At 34.2% G+C, this 8,077-nt stretch overlaps 1 long non-coding RNA gene across 1 annotated transcript; it reads left to right on the top strand.

The window, feature by feature from the left end:
• Positions 1 to 3,462: 3,462 nt before the first annotated feature.
• On the top strand, positions 3,463 to 7,605 carry LOC112800567 (uncharacterized). The gene is made up of 4 exons (XR_003201430.3): positions 3,463 to 3,992; positions 4,332 to 4,527; positions 4,731 to 5,004; positions 7,145 to 7,605. It is a non-coding gene; the product is annotated as an uncharacterized lncRNA (long non-coding RNA).
• The last annotated feature ends 472 nt before the right edge of the window (positions 7,606 to 8,077 follow it).

The raw sequence follows: 8,077 nt of genomic DNA, 5'->3' as shown, positions 1-8,077 counted from the left end.
GTGAATTTGCACTTAAATTGCTGAGTTTAATTAAGAATTAATTATATTTTAGCCACTATGGATGCTATTTTGAGTTTTGGGCAATTTTATTTATTTTAGGTAGCATTCGGCGAAATTTGACGGAGTTTCTGCAGCACAAGAATCAAAGGAGATGGCTAGGAGGAGCAACGCGCACACGTGTCTAACGCGTGCGCGTGATCTGGAAGTATCCATGGCGACGCGTACGCGTGACTGACGCGTACACGTGATTTGAAGATTTGCTCAGCGACGCGTCCGCGTGACTCGTGAAAAAGACCAGCGACGCGTCTGCGTGACTGACGCGTACGTGTGACATGCGCCACGTGCAGAAAAACGCAGAAAGATGCTGGAAGCGATTTTTGGCTATTTTGATCCAGTTTTCAGCCCAAAAAACACAAATTAGAAGCTGCAAAATGGACACATCAAGTGGTCCCCACCCATCAACTGAAGACCTGTTAATTAATTTGAATTTAAATTCAAATCTTATCTTTGAGGAAAATATATTATTTTTAATTTTAGATAATTATATTTTAAATTTATTAGGATTAGTTATAAATTGGAATTTAGATGCCATCAGATAAAAGGCAGTACATTGTTACCAGAACCATTATTTTTTCTCTCTGAACCATGAGCAACTAATCCTTCATTGTTAAGGTTAGGAGCTCTGTCTATTTTCATGGATTGATTCGTTTGATCTTTTTAATTTAATTCATGTCTTGATTTATATTTCAATAATTGTTTTTGTTCTTTATGTTATGAATATGGGTGGAACGGAAGTATGACCCATGTTCTAATTGAGTTCTTGTAAAACTTGGAAAAGCTCTTTACTTGAACAACAGCTTGAGAACATATTATACTGAATTTCTAATTGTTTGTAATTAACGGGATACGTGACATATAATTCTCTTATTTTTGATAATTAGAATTTTTGTGGCATATAAACTGGAATTTGAACTTCACCTTCTAATTGGAATTAATTGACCAAGGAATTGGCAGTTAATGAATTTTAGAGGAGACTAGAAAGGTCTAAGGAATTAGGGTCTAGTCACATATAGTTTGTCATAAATTAAATCCTACATAATTAAATTAGTTAGTAAGAAAAGTTAATCCAGAAAAATAGATAACTCTGAAACCTTAACTATCTTCTCCATATTTTATTCCCAATTTATTTATTTGTCTATCCTTTTAATATTCTGAGTTCCAATTTAAACCTTTTGAATATCTCAAAACCCTTTTCTGCTTGCCTAACTAAGCCAATCAATCAATCATTGTTGCTTGATCCATCAATCCTCGTGGGATCGACCCTTACTCACGTAAGGTATTACTTGGTATGTATGATCCGGTGCACTTGCCAGTAAGTTGTGGGTTATAAAATACCGCACCAGTAAGCTTGCAGAAGACTATATTGTGCAGAAAGTTTGGGTTCCAAATTTTCAAGGCTTGCGCAAAATGCTACTCCAAGAGTTTTACTCATCAATGAGAGGTGGTCATGGGGGTGTTCTCAAGACATACAAAGCCTTGAGTGATTTATTCTTTTAGCCAGGGATGAGGGTGGATGTGCACAAGTTCATTGAAAAGTGTATACAGGTTAAAGCTCAAGGCCTTTTGCAACCACTGGTTGCTCCTATCAGATTATGGGTAGATGTTTCTCTGGATTTTATAGTACAACTGCCTTATCATTGCCATCTTAGTTGTGGTGGATAGATTCAGTAAGGTTAGTCACTTTACTCCGCAAAAGCTAGGCTTCACAACTAAAGATGCAGCATAGGCCTTCATCAATTCAGTAGTCAAATTTTATGGGTTTCCTCAAACTATAGTTTCAGACAGAGACCCATTTTTCTCAGCAAATTTTGGTGGAATTTGTTCGAATGTAGTGGAACGAAACTGCATTTCAACACGGCATACCACCCCCAAAGCGATGGTCAAACAGAGGTTGTGAATAGAACTCTTGAACAATACTTAAAGTTTTCACACACTCCTACCGAAATCAGTGGGCATCTTACTTGAATTGGGCATAATTTTGTTACAATGGTTTCTTTCACTCATCAATAGGCATGACTCCCCCATAAGTCTCTCTATGGCTTCCTTATAAATTCTTTGCTCGGTTATACACCAGGATCGGCTGTTGTGCTGGCAATGGACGACCTCCTCAGAATTAGGGAGGCTCTAGATCGAGAATCGCGGCATTCGTTGCAACATGTGCAGGAGAAGATGCGCAGATAAGTTGATCAGCACTGCCGAGAGAAACAATTTGCGGTTGGTAATTAGGTCTTACTCAAAGTGAAACCTTACCGACATCATTCCTTAATGGGGAATGGATACAATAAGTAACAGAGGCGGTTCTATGTGCGTTTTCAAATCACTCGGCGGGTAGAGAAGGTAACTTACCGGCTGAATTTACCATCATCATGTGCCTTGCATCCTGTTTTTTATGTCTCAGTGCTAAAACAGTACGTTGGAGAGCTTCCGTCAGAGATGGTGCTAGAACCCAAGTTGCCATCATCACTACAACCGCACTCCATCATGATTCTGAACCACCGCACAATCGTGATGCCTGAGGGTCTTCGTGTGCAACTGCTGGTTGATTAGGAGGATGTTACACGAAAAGTGACCACCTGAAAAGATGCAAACGAGTTGCTGAGATTATTCCCTGAACTTGACCTTGAGGACAAGGTCATTATGGGAGAGAGGATAAATGTTAGCTCTCATAACATTGGCTCAAATGAAAACTCAATTGAAGAAGTCATTAACAGAAAAGAACTATAAAATCAGGAGAGTGAAGAGAGTGAAGTGGACCTCCAGCAATGAGTTCAAATTATCTAGAACCAAAAGAAGACCTAATTAAATAGATAATTATATTATGGGATGAAGTAACATTATAGCTGATCATAGTCTTGCCAAGATGGCAAGTTCGTTACGTGAAAAAATGCTATATTGAAGGCTAAGCGTTTTCGAATTTGGTTAGAGAAAATTGTAAAAGATATTTTCTTAAAATTTTTTTCCTGATTCGAATACCGCGTTGTATCTGCATTTTTTTCTTCTTCTTCATCAATTCAATCAAAACCTCATTCATTGTTAATTTTTTTTTTTTTGCTCGTGTAATTTTCAATAACGACCTGACAAAAAAAATATGTATTTTAGATATTAACAATTACACATTAAAAATTATAAAAATATATGTTATCAACTTAAATTATAATATACTAATAGGTAAATTAGAAAAATAGAAAATAAAACAAATATACAGCAAGTTAAACAAGAAAAGTGGGAAAATATTCAAATATTGTGCAAGTGCTTTTCTTTTACGCAATCATCCTATAACAATCCTTTAAAAGAAGGTTTATGCCGTAGTGATTAATCCTACGTGGCATCCTCACGATTTTTTTCAAATTTTTAATGTATGATCTTTATTACAATAACACCCCATTATCAAACCATCCTCATTCCACATTTTCACTACTCCTCTGAACATTGTGCCTGAGTTTTCTATCCCCTTTTTCTCCGTTTGCTTTACATGTACACAACCTGATATTTCAAATTTCAAATTTTGAATTCAAAATCAAAATTAAAAAGGGAATTCTCTCCATTCTTTGTTTTCAGTTTTATTTCTTCCTCTTCTTTTTCGGTTCTTCTCCTTCACCTTCTTCACCTTCAGTTCCTCTTCCTTTTTTCCTCCTCCGTTCACTGATTCTGTTTTTGTATAATCTTCTTAATTTAAGTTGGAGGTGGAGATTAGACGTCATGTACGCACCAAGGCAGAGTTACGGCGGTGGATGAGGTTGCGACTGCTATGGTGGTGGATCATAATATGGCGGTGGTGTTGTAGTGTGTGCAGTGGAGTTTGTGGTGGTCATCGAGGATGTGGTGATGGATACGAAGGAGGCAGCGGCGGAAGAGAGTAAATCGATGGAAAGTACTAAGTCGCGCGGCCACATAGAACACATGCAGTGACACTATGAAAGAGAGCACAACAGGTTATTTTCCCTATTCATCTTCATTTTCAAATTTCAAGACTTCCTGATGTCTGTCCTTTTACAGTTTTTTCAAATTTTAATTCCAACTAAATCTGCATGTAATTGAAATTCAAATTTGAATTTTAAATATGCACAACCTTATCAAGCATTCAATCCATCTCTAAGATAATCAACTTTCGATTTTCTTCTTACCATAACCCTCTTTCTTTCTCTATCTTCTCTCATGTCTTTCTCTCCTAGATCTATATATATCTCTGCATCACTTTTTTTTCTTATATTTTTGTTCTCTTTGTCAAGCGGAGAGTTCTTGATGGTATTATGGCACGGTGTTTGTTACAGGGAAGTAGAGGAATGAAGTAGAGACACGACATGGAGGAGCGAGAGATGCATACTGGCGTCGACATCAATGGGCATGCAATTTGGTGCGGCTGAGATGATTCGGATGGCGATAACACGGCACGGAAGAGAAGTCAGTTGCAGCACCGGAAGCGACCAACAACGGTCTTGGTGCGATGATTTTGTATGCTCTGCTTATGTAAGTAGTCGTTGTCTTCTTCAAATGAAAGTATATATAAGATTTCTAATTTTATCCCTACTCATACTCCTCTTTGTTTTTTTAATATTATTTTTTATATAAACTGTACCTTCTATGATGAAGTTAAGTGTGTTCCTTATTATTTGATCTGATGTATATGTTCTAATTTCGGTAAGATTTGAAATGTTACTGATGTTGTGCAGACGCGTCTTTGTCTGGTGTGGAGCTGTTGATGCAGAAAATCCAGAACCTCATTGTTGTTGCCGAGATTCTATTTGCATTTCGCCTAAATTTCATTAACCTCTTTCCCTCTTATATTCAATTTACATCCAATATAGAAAACCAAATCAGATTTCAAAGTAATGCAGCATGAAGTATTCATTTTTCCTTTAGTTTTTTATGTCTTGACTTTTGTATTTTCAGAGTAATTTAGGAACTAAGGCAAAAGAAGGTCCTGCTGTGTAGCTACCGTGGAAGGTTTGCATCCACCCACTCTATTGTGTTTTTATTAGTTCTTTTTTTGTTCAATTGCTTAAATTTGTTTTTTGCTTTTGCTTATTATTATACTTCTACTTATTATTACCTTATCTATCCTCCTTCCTCTCAAGTTTGGCTATGTTCTTCACTCTTCAGGGTGGTAGTTTCAATTCTCAATTTTTGGGTCTTTTCCCTTCTAAAACTGAGTTAATTTCTTAGAGGAAATTCTCCTTTGTCGCTGTATCTTAGATATTATACGTATATATCTTTTCATTCATAATTAAAGTTTATTCGTGAAAATAGTATTATCCTATGGACTACAATTTTTATATTATGCATTTGAACAAGATTTTGAAGTGAAACAAGTCCAAGTTATGTTGTACATATGGCAACGACACACTCCATTTTAATCATCAAGTATTAATTATAGACATACTATGCTTAGATTCACCGTCTTTAGAAAATTTGTTGATGAACTAAATTCCCATTTTTGACATGATCGAGATTGAACCACTTATTGTTGCCCTGCAACTTTGAAGTCTAGAAAATAAAATGGTGATACCAATTACTTTTGATATGATTGGTTAATGCCTTTCTTTTAAGTCTTAACTTTAGATGGTTTGTTCATCATAAATTCATAGTCTTTTCTTGAACTCTATTTTTTTGGCTGTCCTTAATGTTTATGAGTCTTTTTTGACTATGTTTATGAGTTTGTTTAACTTATAAACTTAATTCTTTTTGAAGAAAATCCACGTTCATCTCTTTTTTTATTTTTATTTTTTTACATAATTAAAATAGTGTCTAGAAAATATTCTTGGTGCTTTTAGTTTTTCTCTCTTATCACAGTGAACGATTTACTTCGTGTATAACTTTCAAGTAAGTATTTGTCTTGATTACTATTTTGATATCTATACAGTATATCCAAAGTCATATAAGCCTTCGACTTTTTTTTGTCTTCTCCGGTGGTTAGCTAGACATGGAAACTACTTACCACAGTTGTAAAAAATAATTTGTTTATTGGTTGGAGTTGTAGCAATAACTTTCGGTTAAGATTTAAGACATACCATAACAAGTTATCTTTTGGCAATGTCATATAATACAACTTAAAATAGTTCAACAGAATAATTGATTATATGTTGAATCTGTTTTTGACCAATTTTTGGCACATGTAGGTTATCAAGTTTCTAGCTTTCCTTCTATTGCTTTTTCTATTTTTTTTCCCAAATTCATTTGACCCTTTATATGATATTAATAATTTCATTAGTTGATTATAGAAAGACAAAAGGTCAAACTTGATGGTTTTGAATTCTAATCTCTTTGAGGAATGGCCTAATTTTATTGCTTCTCAATTTTAGTATTTGTTTGAAGAATTTTTTTACGCATCGAGGTGTTGGAGTTAAATTTTGATTTATTTCCTAATAGTGATGTAAATGTTAGTATCACCACTATCTTGAACATATTATATATAAGGTATTTTCATAATTGCTATTCAGTAATTTTTCTTTTTCATGTTCCTATTGTTCATTATTTTCTTCTGATTTTGAATTTAGTGTTAATTCTGGTCCACAACGTCAACTCTTTTGATAAGATGCCTCTTGGTCTCTGATTTTTAATGTAGGCTGTCTTTAGATTGACACAACTAGATAGAGTAGCGGAGTATTTATCACGTCATATTAGGGAGCATCATGAATAATAAGCAAGTTTAATTCAATGATTAGTTCTCATCAACTATGGCTCTTTTCATATTTATGTGTGATGGTTCTTTGGAAGAATCTAAATTTTATTATTGATTAGGTTTATATCGATTCTTGATTTTTTTTTTTTTTGAGAAAAAAGTATTACATAATTGTTTTTTTTTCTTTGGATATCATTACTCTGTTCATGATTTTTGGAATGGGGTACTTTTGTTGTCTATTGTGTGCCACAAGCTTTAATGCTATTTGTTGTTATGGTAAATACAAAAAACTAAGCTTTGTGGCTAGAGAGTAGTAATAATTATAAGAATTTTGTTGTTATTTTTCATGATTAATTTTATATCTCATTCTTAGATGTGTTTCTAGGTTGGTTGATATGGATTCTATAGCATAGCCATATCAACATCGCTCACTTTTAACCTTACAACTTCATCTAATACTTTTAGAAGGACCCTGAAGGTGATGGGCGTTCTACCGTGTACATTTATTGCGAAGAATTGAATAACCTCATGTTGGAGGTTTTGAAAAGAGGGCCGAGAATGAAGGAAAATGGAGTGTTGGTATCTGACAAGACCATGTAGAGGAAGCTGCAAAAGTTTTGGAGCCACTGAGGGCACCCAACTCTTATACTAAGATAATTTTCAGCAGTAGGAGTTTTGGCTTGAAGCTGCTCGCATTGTTGAATTCCATTCAAATGTCAATTAAGGATTAATTGAAGGAAGTAGACCTGTCAGATTTTATTGCTGGTAAGCTGGACAGAAGCTCTTGAAGTGATGATTATATTCCCTTTTGTACTAGAAGATTATGTTTGAAGTTATCTTAGCCTGTTTTTCATGATCTAACCAAAGATAGAGTGGTAACTTATAATATGCGGTCAAACTTTTTTAAGTAGTTCTATTATTTTAAATGTTTTACCTGCTTAATTTTGCACATTTTTTTACATATTTAATTTTGCACCTTTATTTTGATATTGATAAAGTATAAATAGATGTGATTGGTCCTCTAATAATTACTAACTTAATCATTTTAACTTAAAACACTTCAATAATGGCCCTAAAATGGGCCTTTAAATTCTTCTAATCAATTAAAAGGGCATTTGGAAGTTGGAACCACCTAACAGGAACAATGCATACCAAGTTCTTATGGAATCTCCTTCTCATCGAGTTTTTAACTTCATAGTTCACATCTTTTTATGGAGATATTGATGACTTAGTGTAACTATCAGTTTATAACTTAGTGTAACTATCAGTTTTTGAATCGCTTAAAAAATTAAAAAACCCTTTCTCTCATGTTATCTTTTGTTTACTACTACTAATAATAATTAATATTAAATAAGTATTTCTCTAACATCTTTTTTTTTTAGTATTTCTCAAGGTATG

Source organism: Arachis hypogaea, chromosome 5 (genome assembly GCF_003086295.3).
Source record: "Arachis hypogaea cultivar Tifrunner chromosome 5, arahy.Tifrunner.gnm2.J5K5, whole genome shotgun sequence".
NCBI lineage: Eukaryota > Viridiplantae > Streptophyta > Magnoliopsida > Fabales > Fabaceae > Arachis > Arachis hypogaea.
Note: the sequence above shows the minus strand (reverse complement) of the source record. Positions and strands in the feature narration are given on the sequence as shown.